Here is a 17,917-nt window from a genome sequence, read left to right as displayed (position 1 = left end):
TCATCGGAGAGCTTCGAACAGAGATTACGAGAATAAAGCACAGGAGAGGGGTATCCTTCCCCTGGCAGGCCCCAGTGCCGGCGGGTCCAGTGCCTTCTATTGCTGTGGGGGGTGGGGTGATGCGTGAAGTTTGGTGGCCTTGCGGGAGTGGCCTGGGCACTGACTTCTCTGCCCTCCACAGGGACAGCTTTTGTACAGATAACTGGGATCTCGGGTGGCCGCTCGGGGGCAGAGCTTCACCGCGTGCTCAGGGCTGGCCTAGGAGCGCAGCGCCCCCGGCGGCAGGTGTCCGCGGGAACGAGCGTGGGGCAGGCTCCGCACAGGCACCGTGGCCTTCCTGAAGACTGTGTCTCAAACACTGCTTGCGACTTCTTGAAAGGGCACGAGTTTACCAAGAAACGGGTTCTACCAGGGCAGGTGTGAGCAGAGCTTGACAACCACTACATGTGAATATTCCTGGGACCCAGGCCTGCCCATTCCCTGGGATGGCCTGGGAAGCATGGGTTGTATTTGTAAATTATTGTGCAATTTGTGTATTGATTTATATTGAGGAGACCACTGACCAAAGGAGATGGACAATTGACCAACATGGTAGATGTGAATATTTAACTTAGGAACTCAGAAGATTTAAAAACAAACAGAAACAAAGATACGAATGATATATTTAGTAGGAAAGTGCAAGCCAGGCTTCGGAGCTGGAAATTGATTTAGACTTGTGGCCTGGGGCATTTGTCTGGAGACTGGGCGGGGCAATTTAGGAGGAGACTGGGAACCGAGGAGCCCGCAGAAATAAGTGCGAACTGGATGCACTGTTTAATGTCACTGCCAGGGAACACATAGGGAAGGCTGGCCTAGAAGTCAAAGTGCGTGTGCATGTGTGTGCACAGGTGTGTGAGTGTGCATGTGTGCACCTATATGCACTCTACTGGGTGCATCAGTGTGGAGAGAATGACACCAAAACTGGCAGATAAGTCCAATTTTTTATGAAATCAGGGAAGGGAGCATATAGGCTGACAATCAACTAGAGCTGCTGGCTTGTGTGGAGGCTTTTAGAGGTGAAGCTTTCAAAATAAAGTTTCTAGTTGGATAAAGGGAGATTTTGGGGGGACCTGCTGCCCATCTCTCCTTGTCGTGCACACATAATTGATGCTAGGATAACTACTTGCTAGGGAGGAAGAGAGGGTTTCACAGACTTCCCTATTTGGTAACTTGTTCTGTGGATAGAGTGACGTGAGTTCAGTTTAAAGAGGTGACTTTGAAATTAAAATTGAAATAAACTATTGGAATGTTTGGACTCTACCCCAATATCCTAAATATTTGACCGGATCAGGGAGATGGTTTGGAGATGTGCAGACAGATATAACCCTTCTAAGATAAGCAACTGTGCTTCCTTACACCGGGATGTTAGTCGGCACAGTGAAGACTTAATTTAACCCAGGAAATTCATTGCATGTAGCTAGCCAACCCTAGAAAGATGAAATCTTCTCCTCAGAGAAAGTTGATTGATTGCTTTTTTAGGATAAATACCACAGATTCGTCTTCTTCCTATTCCAAAATATCTTCATTTCTCTTCTAAGCGCACTGTCAAGAAGAGGAGGCGGGGCGGGGGGGCTGCTAGAGTGAGGGCGTGGAGGTGTGCTCAGAGCAAAGGACTCGGTGGCTTCTTAGCAACCTTAGGCATCAGATAAGCAACCTGGGGTTATAAATTTCAATTATCCCTTCATCTGGGTTTTTATTTGTTCCTGAATTTTTACCCACAGTACATTGATAATATTCTTGGGTAAACTGTGGGACTTTCCCGGACTTCACACCAAACTCGTAAAACTCCCTTTTAAAACGTCCTTCTTCTTCTTTTTCTTTTTCTTTTTTTAAATGCGGAAACAAAGAAACACACCTAGATAAACAGAGAAGTGCAAATGCCGTAACGGAGTGGCACTGAGCAGGTTGCTGAAGCAGTTTTGTTAATGAATGTGTTATATATAAAAGTCCAGTTTTTAAAGTGGAGAAAAAGGATGGAAAGGTGATAGTGGCACAAAGAGGGCCCCCGGCTCCCTCCGACAGCAGAGCAGAATTTAAAAAGCAAGTTTAAACATAGAAGGAAAGAAAAATATGCAAGGGATATTTGAAGCTGAGTCAAGCTTGCAAAGCCTGACTTAGCTTCAAATGCCAAGAACAATTTATCACCCCCCAAAACACATCCCCTAAAACATGTCAATGAGTGCCAGCTCGGCCAGGGAAGACCTTTCACACAATTGGCCATTAGCTTGGTCCTTAAAATGTATTCTTGGCATTTCCTACAGGATGCCCTTGGAAGTAAGGGATACGTAGGTCTTTGAGAGGCATGGTTATGACCTCTCACTGGCTGCTGCTCTTCTGTGTTATTACGCCATTTTACATCACAGCACTAAAGCTCAGACCTCCAAAACAGCTGAGAAGAAAGGTGGATCACAGAGGCATTTTCCCTCCTACTTCCCGAGGAGTAAACTTTGATGAGAACATCCTTGATTTTGCACATGAAGAGCAGATAATGATTTGAACAACCTGAGGATGGTGTCTTTTTCCTCTCCACCTCCCTTTCATAACTGGTGTCCATTCCCAGTTTACTGTGTGTCTCTACACCTCTCCACATGGCATCAGGATTACATGCATCTAGTTGTTAATGCAGAATGAAAAGGCAACCTCTTAGGGCTTGTTGGGCATCATGAGAGAATTACCGCCAGTTTACTCTGGGCTTTTGCACATGTCTTTCATTTCGACAGCTAAACTGTCTTTAATTCCAATCGATCTGCCACCCATCCTGGGATTATTTCAGTAAGGATTGCTTGGACTTCTGTTTGAAAGGTTGCAAGCTGGTAACCCAGGGTGAGTGGAAGGTGAGCATTACCTTCTAGAAGCTTTGTCAAATCAGTCCAGCACATCTCTATGCTTTTCATAAGTTAATTGCTAACTTCCAAGGAAAAAAAAGACCATTTCTTAGTTTCTGGTCTCTTATCAAACATGCTGAGCACGGCTTGGTTAAGCAGTAACTCTTGCTATGCAAGTAAACAGAATTCCCCACCTTCCCCCCTCCTTTCCATTCTAATCTAAATGAGAACTGGGGAGAAAATAATCAGCAGCTATTAATAACAGGCTGAACTGGAAGTGATTCAATTTCTGTAATAACACCTTGAGAATATTTACATCCGTGGAGGACGGAGTGTTTACAAGGGCCAGGTGCTCGTGTATCTGAGAGCACTTGCAGGGCAACACAGCTGATAGGCTCTGGGACGGTCTCTGCCGGCAGAGGGCCTTCAGCACCATGGGCTGTTAGTGGAGTAAAGACTTAAGGTTGCACTGAAGTTGGCCTTACTTTGGCTTCTCAGGAGTTTTATAAATGGTTAGCACCTCACGAGCCAGAAGTGGTTTTGGGGCTTGGTAGTGGGGTGAGGTCTGAATGCCATCCAGGCCTCAGATACGAAGAGTCGGAAAGGGATGCCCATTCTAGGGCTTTGTCCACACAAGGGGGCAGAGGAACCAGGCCACCTATGTAGTGTGACTTGGAAGTTGCCAGAAAAGCAGCCCCTGACCCAGAAGTGGGCCTCTCTCCTCAAAGACCGACCTCAGAGTCTGAATTTAGACCAAGCGTTTTGGCTTGGACATGGTCTCTGAAACATCTTTAAAATGCAAAAATTCCACGGAAAGAGGAATGTGTTAAGATATCAGCACCCAGACCACATACCATGACTAAATGTCACCTTAAATGATGTCACCGAGGCGTAGGGTTCTCAGGGAGTGCCACCATCACCTCCCTGGCTTCTGACCAGGGACTCAGCCCCCCTTCGCTCCCCAGGCTCATGCTACCTGGAGGTCCTCACGAGCATCTGTTGAGAACACCATGACTTCTGTTTCCTGGGCCTTGCTTTATTTGTGTGCCTTTGAGGCCACTGTGGCAATGTTTACATTCAGGATTGTATTACGATCTTCAGGGGCCCTAACTACTGAAAATGTTACCATGTTCTTCTCCTTCCGGCTATGAGGAATTCAAATTCAGATTCATTCTAAACTGCAGAACAGACATAATGATGGCTTAATGAAGTGACTATTTTCTCCACAAGAACTAGTTTCTTGCACTTTCTGAAACAGAAAAGGTGAAATTCTTTCTTTGTCACTCCTATATCCAAAGACTGTGATTTTTCCTTCTAAATGTCTTTCCATTCCACCTCCTTTTATTTTTACTCCCCCCACCCCACCTTACCCAGGCCCCCATCACGCTTGTCTGGGTGGCCGCAGTGGCCGCAGTAACCACCTGGCCACTGCTCCTAGCCTGGCTCCTTTCAGATCGCACGTCCCTTTGCACCCTGTGGCCCCATCGATCACATTCCTCTTCCCAACAGCATGAATGGTATCTCACGGCTTAGCCTCCTCTCTGAGATTCACAAGGCTGGTCATGATCCAGCTCTGCTTCCTGCTTCAGCTCATCTCTGGCCACTTCCTAGCTAGACCCCTGTGATAGTAAATGCGAACAGATTCCCATCCACACAGCGACCTGCTGCCCTCTGGACCTTTACACATGCTGTCCCATCTACTTGGAGCAGCCTGTTCTCTGTGTTTGCCTGACCGATTCCTGCACATCCTTTGGCTGTGACAGCTCTTCCTGCAGGCCCTCTCCTGGTACCCCTGTGCACCCCACACTGTACTGTGCACAACCCCGAGTTGGTGTCTGTCCTTTTCCTGGCTGATGAAGTCCAGGACAGCAGGCACTGTGTGGGTCTTGTTGATATTGTCCAGTGCCTTGCACAATGCCTGCCACATAGTAAATGCTTGGTAAGTATGTGTTGATCAAATGACTATTTTAATAGGTCACGTGGGGAGGGCATTATTAGGAAAGGGGCTTGGGTAGAGCTTTATTTAAGTACTTAAAGTAGATGTATGCTGCATCTGGGGTGTGTGGGGTAGGGCTTGAGGTTGAGACATCAAATGCGATAATAACCATCACTTAATGACGTGTTTGCCACATCAGGCTCACCATTTGTGTATCTCACGGTTATTCCCAAGGTGTGGACCGGGAAAGCCACTTACCAGAGGTCACTTGGCAGGTGTAGATGGGAGTGGTGAAGGTGGAGGGAGGTGACACTGATACACAGGGTCTGTGTTCCCTGTGTTGCCTGGGCCTGTTTGTGGGGGGTCTGGCTAAACGCATGGAGGGCATTGAACTCCATCACAACTGTGTTGTAAAATTATCCTGCAATTGTAGTCACTTTGCTGTAATATGTACTTTACATAATTTACTTTTTGATGTGTTTTGCAGGCTGGATAAAGCAAGGGTGTGTGACACCAAGACTTGTTGGGTTGATTCATGGAGAGAACAGCATCTGCTATCTGAATAACCTGACCTATTTTTCCAAATGATTAGCTCAAAAAAATCAATGAATTCATTAATTCCTTCACCAACTACTCATTAAATGGGATGCAAGATGCTGTTCTGTATTCTGGATAAGAGAGAAAGAGTCAGGTGGCCTTCACCTAGCAGGGAGAGAGGAGACACGCCGTCCTTTACCAACACGAAACAGGAATGTTGGTACCTGGAAACTGTGGGCTGTGGTGACTGCAGAAGGCAGCACGTGACCTGGCTGCTAGCAGGGCTGCTGTACGTGTTCAGTACTAACATGTCAATGAGCCTATCATCTCACACAGGGTGTGATGGATGGAAGGCGCTCCATAATAATCACTGGTTTGGTTTTTCTTGTCCATCTCATGCCCAGGCTGCAGTCACCACATCTGGCCAGAGGAGCTGTGTTTACTGCTGAGCCTAGAGAAGTGTGTCTGAATAGTTTAGTATAATTTGGATTTAAAAAAAACTCATATGTTGTTTGCCACACTTCTAAAATGCTTGGATACCTTTATTATAAGGCCAGGATTCTTAACCTGGAGGTCCCAGATGCATCTCATCTTTGGGCCCAGCTATTAAAAGCAAAATTTGTATATATATGCAAGTATTTGTTTTTCTGCCAATAACTTTTGTGAGATTCATAAAGGGATATGTAGCAATTTTGTGGTTGAAAGACATATATTTCACTAAAAACTGATATTCATTAATATGTAAAATCAACACATTCTTATAATTATTAACAATTAAATGATTTGTATGTTGTAACTTTTTACATGTTATAATTTGTAATAGATTATGTGTCTAGAATATGTAATTGTGGCTTGGAATATGAGAAAAGTTCAAGTATTTAAGAAAAAATTTGAAAGTAAGTGGTGTATTATCTAAATTGACTGATCAAGGCACACCATCCTTACTCTCTCCTCTATATCTCTTTTATATTTCCTTTATAGTTCTTTGAAATGAATAAAATCAGCAAAGGATCTACCAGACTCTAGTTACTGGATTCTAGGGACTTAACACCTGTTCTGAGCTGGCTTTTAGATATAGTGAGTATCCATGAAGTTGGGGGCACTCATGCACGTTAGGAAAGATGGCCGAATGAGGGGACCAGGTCAGCAGCTGATTTGGATGGGAGCTTGTCCAGGGTTGCATGCTCTCTTAGGCTGGGTTCTTCCAGAAGTAGGTGCTGAGATAAGGACTCTAGCGCAAGTAGTGTATTTGGGAGGTGATCCCAGGAGACACAGAAAGGGGAGAGTGAGGAAGGAAAGACGGTGAAACCACAGCACATCCTTCAGCAAGGACCCCCTCGGGGGCCTAGGCCTCATACCTGTTGGGAGCCCTGGGCGCCTGTGACCATCACGTGCCTCTGAGTGACCACATCTGGCGGAAGGTAGTGGGGTGTTTCTCCACTGACTCTTCTTGATCACTGGTTGAGAGCTGCTCCTGGGAGGGGACGGTAATTCTCCAGCACTGCCAGCTGCCTGGTGAGAGAGCAACCTGGGAGCCAAGCCAGATGAAGCCTTCAGGGAAAGAGTTACAGAGGTTGACAGCTGGGGAGCTGAGCCAGCCTGTAGGTTAATCCTGAGCCTATAAGGGTAGGGGCACCCACTGCTGCAGTCGACTTTTACTCTGCTGGCCTGGCTACTGGGCAGTGCTTAGGGTCAGCAGATCCCATGTGTTCTCCAGTGTTTACTCACTGTGCAAGAAGCAGGGGTTATCGCTGTTAAGGACATCAAGAGATGCCACCCCTCCTTCTGGAGCCGGCAGTTCCTGAGGCTGAAGGAAGGGCTCCTGTGCGGGAATGCTTCACATGGGTGCGATAACTGGAAAGATGATATCAGTACTGTTTGATATTAGAAATGATTAAGGCAAAGAAGTTTACTTTTTCCCCTGCTTTGAAGTGCTTTAGATTAAAGTAGTTGGCTTATCAAAGTGTTTAGGGGCCATGATAACATATCACATAGGCAGACATTTCCCATCCTTCCTTCTTTCCTTTTTTTTAAAAAAAAATCATTCTTTTTCTTTCTTTCTCTTTATAAAAACTTTCACTCAGAAAGCCTTCTCTTTTTTGAATGCACTGTTTCCCTCATTCTGTCCTCTCTGTTCTGAACCTTTGAGGACAGGGACCATATTTTGTTGGTCTCTGTGTTATTGATGCTTAGCAGACTGTCGAGCATATGGTAGGTTTTGAGTAAACCTTTGTGGAATGAATGTGTCCCTTTGATACTGTGAAATGGGGCAGTGCAGAGAACTGCCTGGGTGCTTGGTGGGGCCAGAGCAACTCCCCCTTGTGAGGCAGCCTCTTCCTGCACCTTGTGGCCCCTTGGCTGGAGGGCCACACCTGTGCGCCCCTTCACTCTGCATGCAAAGGGACACAGATTGCCAGAGTCCAAAGGAAGCTGATGTCTTCTTGGGGTCCAACCAGCTAAAACAGTGTTTGAAAACTAACGCGTTTCTTCTGAGAATTGGCAGGAAGCCCTGGTAAATGAAAAACTGATGTTATTCTATAGTTGCTGTTTAAAGGAATTTTATCTTTTTGCAATGGTTTAAGGTTAGCTGTGGAACTTTGCTGATTTTGTGGTTAAATGCCATTTCCTACCACCCTTCTGGATTACCCAGCAGTGTCTCCTGCTGGGCTTCTAACTGCTGCTAAGATGACTGGTGCTTTTCTTCTCCCCATTGTCTATAAGCTCATGCTTATTATCATTGGGTCTCTGGCAAAAATAATACATGGACACTGTAGAAAATTTAAGAGCAAAAGATATAAGGATATAAACAAAATTTCATCATTCAATAATAAAAATTATTAACATATTGGTAGAAAATCTTTTTATGGATATAAAACAGAAAAGGCTTCGTAACAAGTTGGGAATATTGGTTTTAGTTTCTACTTAATTAACAGGTAAGGATATCTGAGATGGGGTCTTATTGAAATCATTTCCCAGTGAAGCCTCGCAGTTTCACTCACTGCCCTGCATTGGGAGAAGAATTTTATTATTAACGTAGCACAAGATACAATTTGTTGAAGCAGAATATTTACAATGCTTATGAAAATCTGCTGTGTAGAATAAATATTTCCTTTTTATCATGCCACCTAACTGCTGATATTTGGACTGATCATTCAACATTCAGCTCTGAAGCTGGCACACAACAGTAGTAAACTCCTCCCATGAGGTTTTGCTTAGTGCATTTATTTCCCCAAATTATTTTTACTGTAGCGTGCTAAAATAACATGTCACTGAACATTTGGGTTTATGTGGTGGGGTTCAGCCAATGAAAGCATTAGTTGGAATGCAGCTGTATTTGAAGATTGACATAGAAAGGACTGAAAAGGATCTGTGAGTAGTTTAAAAGAAGTTTTTAGAGGACATGGAACATTTATTCACATAGCAGGCTTAGTTGCTCCGCTGACAGTGCTTTGAGTCACCTGTGTCACACAGCTGTCTGGTGGATTCCGTGATTACAAGAATAGTTATTACAGCAGAGATGCAACTGCCTCTGCTGGTTACAGTGTCCTCGCCAAAAAGTAGAAGTACAGGAAGAACCATTTCGGGTTAGTTTACACTTACTGACAGATGTAGAGGCTAAATGAACAGTCAGAGAAGCGGCCCATTGCAGCTAGATTAGAGCTGTTTATACTGTGGACAGCAGACAGCACCTGGGATTTTAGAACAACAGCAACCACTACAACTTCTACTGCACCCATCACAACACGTTTGTTTGAAAATAAAATAGGGACAGTGTCAGCAACTTTTTCCCTGGACTTGCTAGAATATAAGTTAACTAGGGCACAACTGGCTAGGAACTCCTGCAAAGCCTTCTTCTCCCCCAAGAAAAAAGACCTCTAGATTGACCTCAAACGCTTCCCTGTAAGAAGCTGCTAATACTGAGCACAAAAGGCTTCTAAATATTATGCCCCATTAAATTAAACCAACACTCCTTAGAGAACTAACTGATGCAGAGCGAGGGAGGAGAGAGCACAAGGTGAGTCTGGGAATCTCATAATGTCAGAGAGTAAGGACACGCACACAAAATGACAGGGACACCTCCAAAGAACACACGGTAGGCTCAGGAAGCACTCACTGGCCGAATGAGGGACAATCTGAGCAACACATGAATGATGACAGTAATGGGTTGCAATTCACTGCCTTGTATGAGAATCCCCGTGTCCATAATAAATCGATACATGGAGAATAAAGGAATGCCGTATGGTAAATGCAGAAAGAACACAGAAAATCACCATTTTGGAATCATCAGGATAAAGGTTGATTCAGGCCAGAATCATCAATGGATGCACAAATTGCTGGAGGAAAGTTTGAGAGGAACGGGATATTTACATTTTCTCAAAGTCTTTCCCACAGAGGATTTATTAGTTACAAAGGTAAAAATAGTAACATATAGTGAGGAACCCTGGGCAACCCCACATTAACCAAACCGTCAGTTTCTACCACCCATCCTGGGGCACACCAGCAGGCAGGGTGCTCGCAGCACCTCTTACCGAGCATTTCCGTCCCAGATGTCTGACCTGGATCTAATCCAAACAGAGGGATGCAATCTTCAAAAGTACCAACGTCATGCGAGACCAGGAAAGGTGGAAGAACTGCCCCGATGACAGGAGATTAAAGAGACATGACAGCTAAATGCAACACCTGGTCCTGGGCTGAATTCCGGGTCAGGGAAAACTGATGTAAAAGACGTTATTGGGGTGATTAGTGCCATGAGAAAGGAGTGTGGATTAGACAACCCTATCGAATCGGAGATCATTCTTCTGAATATTTAAGTGTTTATTGCAGAGGAAGACAATATCCTTGTCTTTGGCAAACACGCACTGAAAGATTTTGGGGTGAAGGGGCAGGAGTTGGTCAGCTAACTCTTAAAAGGTTCAGAAAAAATATAATTATATAAATTATGTTGCATATAATATATGTTAAATAGATAAAAACGTGTCATATGTGGAAAGGGAATAACAGCAAATGTGGCAAGGTGTTAAAATCATGACTCTGAATAAAGGGGGTTCTTTACACTGTTTTTGGAACTCTTATAAATGATTTCAACATGAAAAGTTAAAAGAAAAAAAAGCTATGAATATTGTCCCAGTTTTTTGGGGAGGTGAGAAAGTCAAATTCACATCTCAACCCGTCCCTTCCGCTCTCCGGTGTCCCAGGTTCTCCTTGCAGAGTCAGCCCGCTGGCATGCGGGGCACGCAGGCGGGCAGCGAGGGCCCGTGGCATGCGGGGCGAGTGCGCCCGCTGCCCTGGCAGACCAGCCCGCACCACCACCTTGCCTACCGCGTCTTCCTTTATTCTGGTTCTTTCTACTGCTGCTGTTGCTTTGGTGGCGCCTTCCTGCCACCTAGCCTTGGACGCCACGGGAAATGCCACGCTGGTTCCCCTCCTCCGGCCAATGCCCCCTCCTCGCTGGTTCTCCCCAAGGGGCTGGCTTCCTTTCCCCCGTGCTGCGGGCGGCTTTGGTTTGGCTGCAGGGGGCTTTGGTTTGGCTGCAGGGTCCACCTCTTCCTGATCTGCGCTTGAGGGCATGGGGCCCCCCCGGGGCTCCCCCACCCCCCACCGCCAAAGAAGCGCTGTCATTTACGTGGGACAGGACTGACTTGTCCAGGATTAACGGACAGTCTCACCATAGGCTATCCTCGTCTTCAAACTTATATCCTCACCACATGTCCTTTACGTTGCTGTACATGGAGGACTTCAAACTCCAGAGGCCACCGGGGTCAGGCAGAGCGTTGGCTGTGGTCCTGTCCTCCCCTCTCCCTCTGCCCGGGAAGCACGCCTGACTGTAGACATTAGCAACCTTCCAGCGCTCTACCATTAGAGGGCTATGAGGCCACCTAGTTCAAATAACATTGAGTGATTACCACGTGATTGGTAATGATTACCTTTCCCATTAAGGAAATTTGATCATCTTGGCATTAAGACAATATATGCAAATACTGTAACTAAGCAAAACCTGGAAAATACCAAGTTTTGGTTTATGCATCTAATGGGCTATGACTCTCATGCTTGGATTTCCTTGTCCTTTTTTTAAACTTGTGCTGGGTAGGGGAATTTAATGGAGTCTGTGCTGGGTAGGGGAACTTAGTCCGGAAATAGGAGTGAAGGGATTATATCAATTCTCTTTCCTCTAAGGCAAAAGTGTCCAGGACTGGATGATTATACAGTGCCCACTACAGTTTCTGTTGACTCGGGATGTTAGTAGCATTGCCAGAGTCTCTGTTTTCCAAACACTTTGCTTTCATACTTTGTATCTACATGAGCAAACTGGCGGTTTGAACCCACTTGTCGAAGATCATTCACGCCGTCCTGCTGAAGATGAAGCACTGCTGTGTTTGCGTCAGGCAGTGGGAAAAGTCCATGGAAAAGCAGCAGATGAATCAGAGTCCTTCCTGGTTTCTTCAAACCTCTCCCAACTGCCTCGCCCCCCAGCTCTTTTTGTTTAGAATACAAATAAGTCAGCAGTTATTTTTCAGAGGATATGAACTCCATTGTTTTTGTCCTTAACCAAAATAGGGACCAGTTGTTGACAATTGTATTGGTAGATATTTGAGAATGCCCAACTTCTCAAGCAATATTATGGTAAGAAAAAAATGTCACAAACAGCCCTTTAAAGCAAGCATGACCACTGTAAGCTACTCAGGTTTGATATTTCTTCTTTCTCCATATAGCCTTGGCCTTGGCCAAGGCAACATGATTTATAGCATGAGTGAATGTCTAGAGGGCAAAAACTATGTCATAGAGGCAAAAACATGTCCTGAGCTTGCCACGTTCTGTTTAAGATATCAATCATACAACATTTGTATTAAAGAAATTGGAAAGTTTATGGATATCATTAGTTACTTTATATAATTATTTTAGAATGTGTTTATAGAATGTATCTTTGCAATATTATGATTTTTAAATCATCCTTTAAAAGTTAATTTAAAAATGAAGTAATATATGTACAAGGTTAAAGAAATTTAACAAAGCATATTAGACCTTGTAATAAGGAGTCATAGCTTCTGGGTCTGTCCTTCTTCATCCCTAGGCCCTTTTCCCAGGGGCAACTATTTTAATGTCCTTTAGTTTCTGCTATTAGTTATTGCTGATCCCTAAGTATTGTGTTACACTGTTACTTCTTTATGCTGAGGGAATAAATGAGGGTTGGTTAGTCTACACGTCCTCATCACCATTTCTTCCAGCCTCTCCACACAGTCATACCCCATTGCAAGGATCTTTGCTGTTGGGTTACTTTGTGACTTTAAGACATATTAAGTGGACATTTACTCCTTGACGCATTAGGTACTGAGAGTATGCCAGCCCCAGGACTATTTACAAAATTTTTAGGGCCCTGTGGAAAGTGAAAATACAGGGCCTGTTATTTATATAAAAATTATTACAAATATCAAAAGCGTGTTCAAGCAAGCAGGCGCGCCTTCTAGGTCTGGGCTCTGTGGGATTGCACGGGGCACACCCTGGGACTGCCTATTCGCGCCCTGTCTTACCCTTCAGTGCTCTTTCTTCAGTTTTGCCTCTTCTGCCCTTCTTATTTTTCAAATAAATTAATAACATTTTAATTTTGTTTTGTAACCATAAATATCTCATGTATTCATTTTCTATAGGTTAAGTTTCTAAGTTTAAAATTAATATGTAGTTCATTATTGTGATAATGCAAATATTCATTGTGGAACCAGTAAAGCCCTGTATTTTCTTGTACATCCTTTCGCGTTTCCCAGAGTTTCTAACTGCTTTCACTTTTGTCTTGCCTTTTGCCTTTATCACTTTCTCAGTTTTAACCAACTTTGCCCCATCTCTCTAATTATCTTTTCAATCTAATTTTCCCCAGAGGCCTCCACCTATCCCAGAGGAAGGGTCCTCCCTCCTTTTCCAATCTGGACCTAATTCTCTCCAGGCCTGCTGCCGCCTGCTGCCTAGCTGCCTGGCACTTTTCTTCATAGCTTCCCTGATTTGGTTTCAATACTTCTTAGATCTTGGGATTTTTATCCTTCTTGGTTTATCCTTTGTATGTTTTAGCCCCTCCTCAAATAACTCTGAGTATGGGAAGAAATTTCCAAGTCCTGCCATTTCTGAAGGTATCTATATTTTATTTCTCACCCTTGACTTGTAGTCATAAACAGAATTCTAGGTTGAAAATAATTTCCTCTTAGAGTTTTGAGAATATTGTTCATTGTCACTGGCATTCACTATTACTCGTAGAAGAGACACTTTGATGCCCTTTATTTGACATTGCACCTGATTTTTTTTGCCCCTGGACAGTTTCCTCTTCCTTCTTGGAATTCTGAATTTCACAACATTCACCCAGGTGAGGCACAGGTGTGCGTCCAGGCTCACTTGTTACAAGGCATGTGGGAACATTTTAAATCTGGAGAGGGCTGTCTTTAAGTCCTTGGAAAATTCTTCTGAATATGTTGTGTGATAGTTTCCTCCCTTCTGTTTTTCTCCATTCTCTTTTTGAAATGCATTTTAACTGGATCTTGGATTTCTTGGACTAACTCTGTGTGCCCATTTTCCGTTATCTCAACTTTGTCTTCTCTTTCAGTTCTCATTTTTGGGAGGTCCTAATTTTTCTTCCACTGTTTCTATTAATTTATCATTTTTTTAAATCTTTAAAAGTTTCATTTTTCTCTGAAATTGTTACTTATGGCATTCTGCTCTTGCTTTATGAATACAATAGCCTCTCTAATGAGTACACAAATTGAAGGATTCAAATTTTTCCTGAATAGCCCATATATTATTGCTTATTTATTTGTCCTGGTCTTTTGGTTTTTTTTTCTTTAATGGTGGAGGTTTTTATGTTGGTGATCCTTGGCTGATATTTTAATTTTAGGCTGGGGCACTAAGGAGCTGATGTTGGGTGCTGTGTGGACAAACAGGGTTTGTGCATTGGTGCAGTTTGCTTTAGGGTGTTGTGGTGACAGATTGTTTTTATGGGGGGATTTCTATATATTAGAAAATATACTTCTCTATTCTTTAGTGGTCAGACACTTGAGGGTGACATTCTTGATTTTTTTGCCTGGAGGTATTTCCCTGGTTGGAAATTGAAGTAGTGGAATTGACTTCTTCTTTCAGTAAGTTTCAATTATTTCCTTGTTTTCCTCCCCAGAGTTCCCCCCAGGCCCCCTGGTTGCACTGCTTCCTGAATGCTGTCCTTCTTGGCCCTGATCTTTCTAAGTGCTGAACCTCTGGGGTTCCAGGGGGAACACTGCCCCTGAGCATGATGGCGTCATAGGCTCATTCTAAGGTGAACTTTCTCTGTCCTGCTCCAGGAGTCCAACCCTACAGCTTCTCACCTCTGTAAATTTGCGGAACTTTCATGGCCCTTTCCTTTTCTGTATCATTGTTGGTTTATAATCCCTTCATTTCTTTACTGTCATTTAAGTTCATCTAAGTGAGGTCTTGCAGGAAGAAGGTGCTGTCTAAGAAGGTGCTTCTGTTTTTGAGGAAATCCTTAATATTTCTTTAAACTGCCCATGGCACCTGAACATACTGAGGGTTGTATTGCCCAATATGTACTAGCTGCTTTCATGCAAACACTGTTTCATTCTCACTTGGTAAAGGTGGAAAAAATCTATGACACTTTATATAGCAAAAACAGTTCATATAGTATCTATGTGTCTATGTATCTGCCTGTCTACCGTTCTATAGCAAAACCACTTCTATTGGATATGAGAAGGGAAATGATTCAAATGCACAAAGCGTCTTAATGAAGTTTCAGAGAGAAGGTAAATATGGTCACCTTTGGAATGGATAGGAGGAGTTTCTTTTGTTCTTTTTAATCAGCAAAGAGTTAAAAAGAATTTAACTGTACATTTTAGGCTGGTAGGTGTTTTCCAAGTCATTAGGCCTCATATCTTTTTATTATTTTAAAACACATTTATGGGCCAACTAAGATCTATCTTTATTCAAACATGTAAATGGATTGTTTAATAAAGTACATGTTTTTTTATACAGGGTTTGAGGCAAATACTGCAAAAATAATATGTAAAATGAGGGAATTAATTAAACTGCCCCCACATGCTTATAGCACTTCTTATCTTATTACTGTAGCAGTTACCTTAGTGATTTACACCTGCTTAACCACAGCTCTTTCTTCTCATGGGACAGAGACTACCTGATTTTAAGTTTGGACCTTAGCCTAGGAGGCATCTCTAAGCTTTCGGAGACCTTGTAAACACCTTGCATAAATTTTTGTCTGTGGCATTTCAGTAATTTTTATGTAGAGATTTTTACTTCCAATGAAAGCAAATGGCCAGCAGCTCTTAAAGGCTTTGCTCTGGCTCTCTTCTAATTGGCCAGCACACAGCGGTGACATTCAGCAAGTATTTCTGGGCGCTTGCATGCGTTGGGACATTTGTACACTAGCCTCATGTTGGGACTTTGAGGAAAATGGCTGTGAAATATGGAAATGTGGAATCCATTGTAATGGCTATGGGCACTTGATCTGAACATTGCAGATGGAGAATAAATAACAGGTTTGTATTTATTCTGAATGTGAATAGGACAGAATGAAATTAAGTTAGAGGAGTTTAAGTTGACTAATTAAAAATCTATTAGATAGTATCATGGTTTATTTATTTTTAATAGTTTTTAAAACAAACGCATCACACTTACTATGTGTCAGGCAGTATGCAACATCTCACTGACCATCACCATTTCAAAAAGGCATTATGATCGACAGTTTACAAATGAGGAAACTGAGGCTCTGAGGGACTGTTGCATGCTTCTGTGGGTAACACAAGGCAGAGCTGCACGTGAGTACGTTTAGCGTAAGAGCCCCGAGTCTTGCTTCCCTCACTCTGTCTCTGTCTGCACCCTTTGTTTGACTTGTTCTTTTTGCCTGGAATATCCTCTTTTACTTACGGAAATTCAATTTCTCTTTTAAGTTCTAACACAAATACCAGACAACAGAATGCCTGGCTACATAAGTAGAATCTCAATTTATGTCATTGTCCTGCCCTTTATTTTCCATGAGAGCTCTCCGGCTCCCAGCTTGGTTTTAGCCTTTCGCTATTGAGTTCCCGTTCCACTTTGTTTTTATTTCCTTCTGTTTCATTGTCTATGTGCCTATTTGTGTCCTGCATTAGAACGCAAGCTGTCTGAGGTCAACAGATATGGTTGATTTTCTTTCTATTTAATCCCTATGGGCCAGCACCAGGTCTTCCACATATTTGACCCTGTGATGTTAAGATGACTTGAATAAGCTCATGTTAAGGAAGAACTGGACCCTCCTGAGCATGGGTTTGATTTTTATGCCACTAGGATTCACAGGATGTATAGACATAATTTCTGCCTGTTTTTTTTGTTTGTTTAATCACTCAGTTTTCTGAAAAGATAGAAGACTCCATAAAAACTCTAAGACTTCTAAGAAAAAAACCAAACAGAATGTTTACTAGATTCTAAGATACTTGAAGGCAGGAAACATGTGTCATAACGCTCCACTTGGCGGCTACGCATTGCCTGGCGCATGCAGTTTGGAGAACAGGATTTGAAAGTATGGTGACTTTAAGCCATGGGCAAAGACATGCCCAAGAGTGAGACTGAACTGTGCAGTATGGAGCATCCTCTGAAATAAAGTCCACCCTGCTGACCCCTCTTGATAGCTTGGAATTCCTAAGAGATTTTAATTTGGATTCTTTTTTTTTAAATGTTTGTGTGAATTCTCTCCCCGCTTCCGTTCTCATTTCCTACAGCAATTTCCATTCTTATCTTTTGCTGTACTTGCTGGGTATTAAAAGTCTGTGTGAATGTGTTATGAAACAAAGTTGTATTGTATGAATATTCTTATCCTAGTGTTTTTCTTTCCTGTTGATGCTGTGAGAAATCTCTTTTTTACTCCTGTCATGTCTCTAAAGGGATTTTTCACAGCTAATTTGGGATAATAAAGGCATTCTTACTGCAATGCAGCTATTCTTTTTAGGAATATATATATTTTGGTAGCTTCTATTCAAATGTGCCTGAACCGAATGAAATTTCCCACAAGCTGGTTTTTAAGGCATTACTGCATTTGTGCGCCTCTTCACAGTTCTGCCCACCCTCCCCACATTTCCTGAGCGACCCCAGGACTCACCCTTGACTTCTGTTGCACAAAACAGTTCAAGGGCTTTCTGCTTTGTTCAGCATGATAAAAATTAAAGACTGAGAAACCAGAGGGAAAAACGTTGTCGTGGTGAATATGAAGCTGTTTGGTTTGAAGGTGGTCTTTTTGACTAAAAGTGAAATAGGCAGTGGAAAATGGAAGGTTAATCAGTGTTTTACTTTGATAATGCTTTGCTTGGCCATTTGAAATAAACATCCATTAAGTGCATGAATCATGCCTTGTTGATCTGCTAGACCCTAAGAAATGTATTGACATGCTGACTTCTTATCTTTGTTTCATTCATAAAGGAAGCAAGTGTACTTAGTGGGAAGTGTGTTTTTCCTTTCCCTGGTTACCTGCTGTTGCTTCTTTCCCTGTCCCAGAGAACACCCCACTCCCAGGGAGCTCCTTACCTTCTTGGGTCATTGACCTTTTAATGAAAATGATTTTTCCCTATGTGAT

The sequence above is a fragment of the Manis javanica genome, chromosome 1 (genome assembly GCF_040802235.1).
Source record: "Manis javanica isolate MJ-LG chromosome 1, MJ_LKY, whole genome shotgun sequence".
NCBI lineage: Eukaryota > Metazoa > Chordata > Mammalia > Pholidota > Manidae > Manis > Manis javanica.
The sequence above is the reverse complement of the archived record's forward strand: the minus strand, read 5'-3'. Positions refer to the sequence as shown.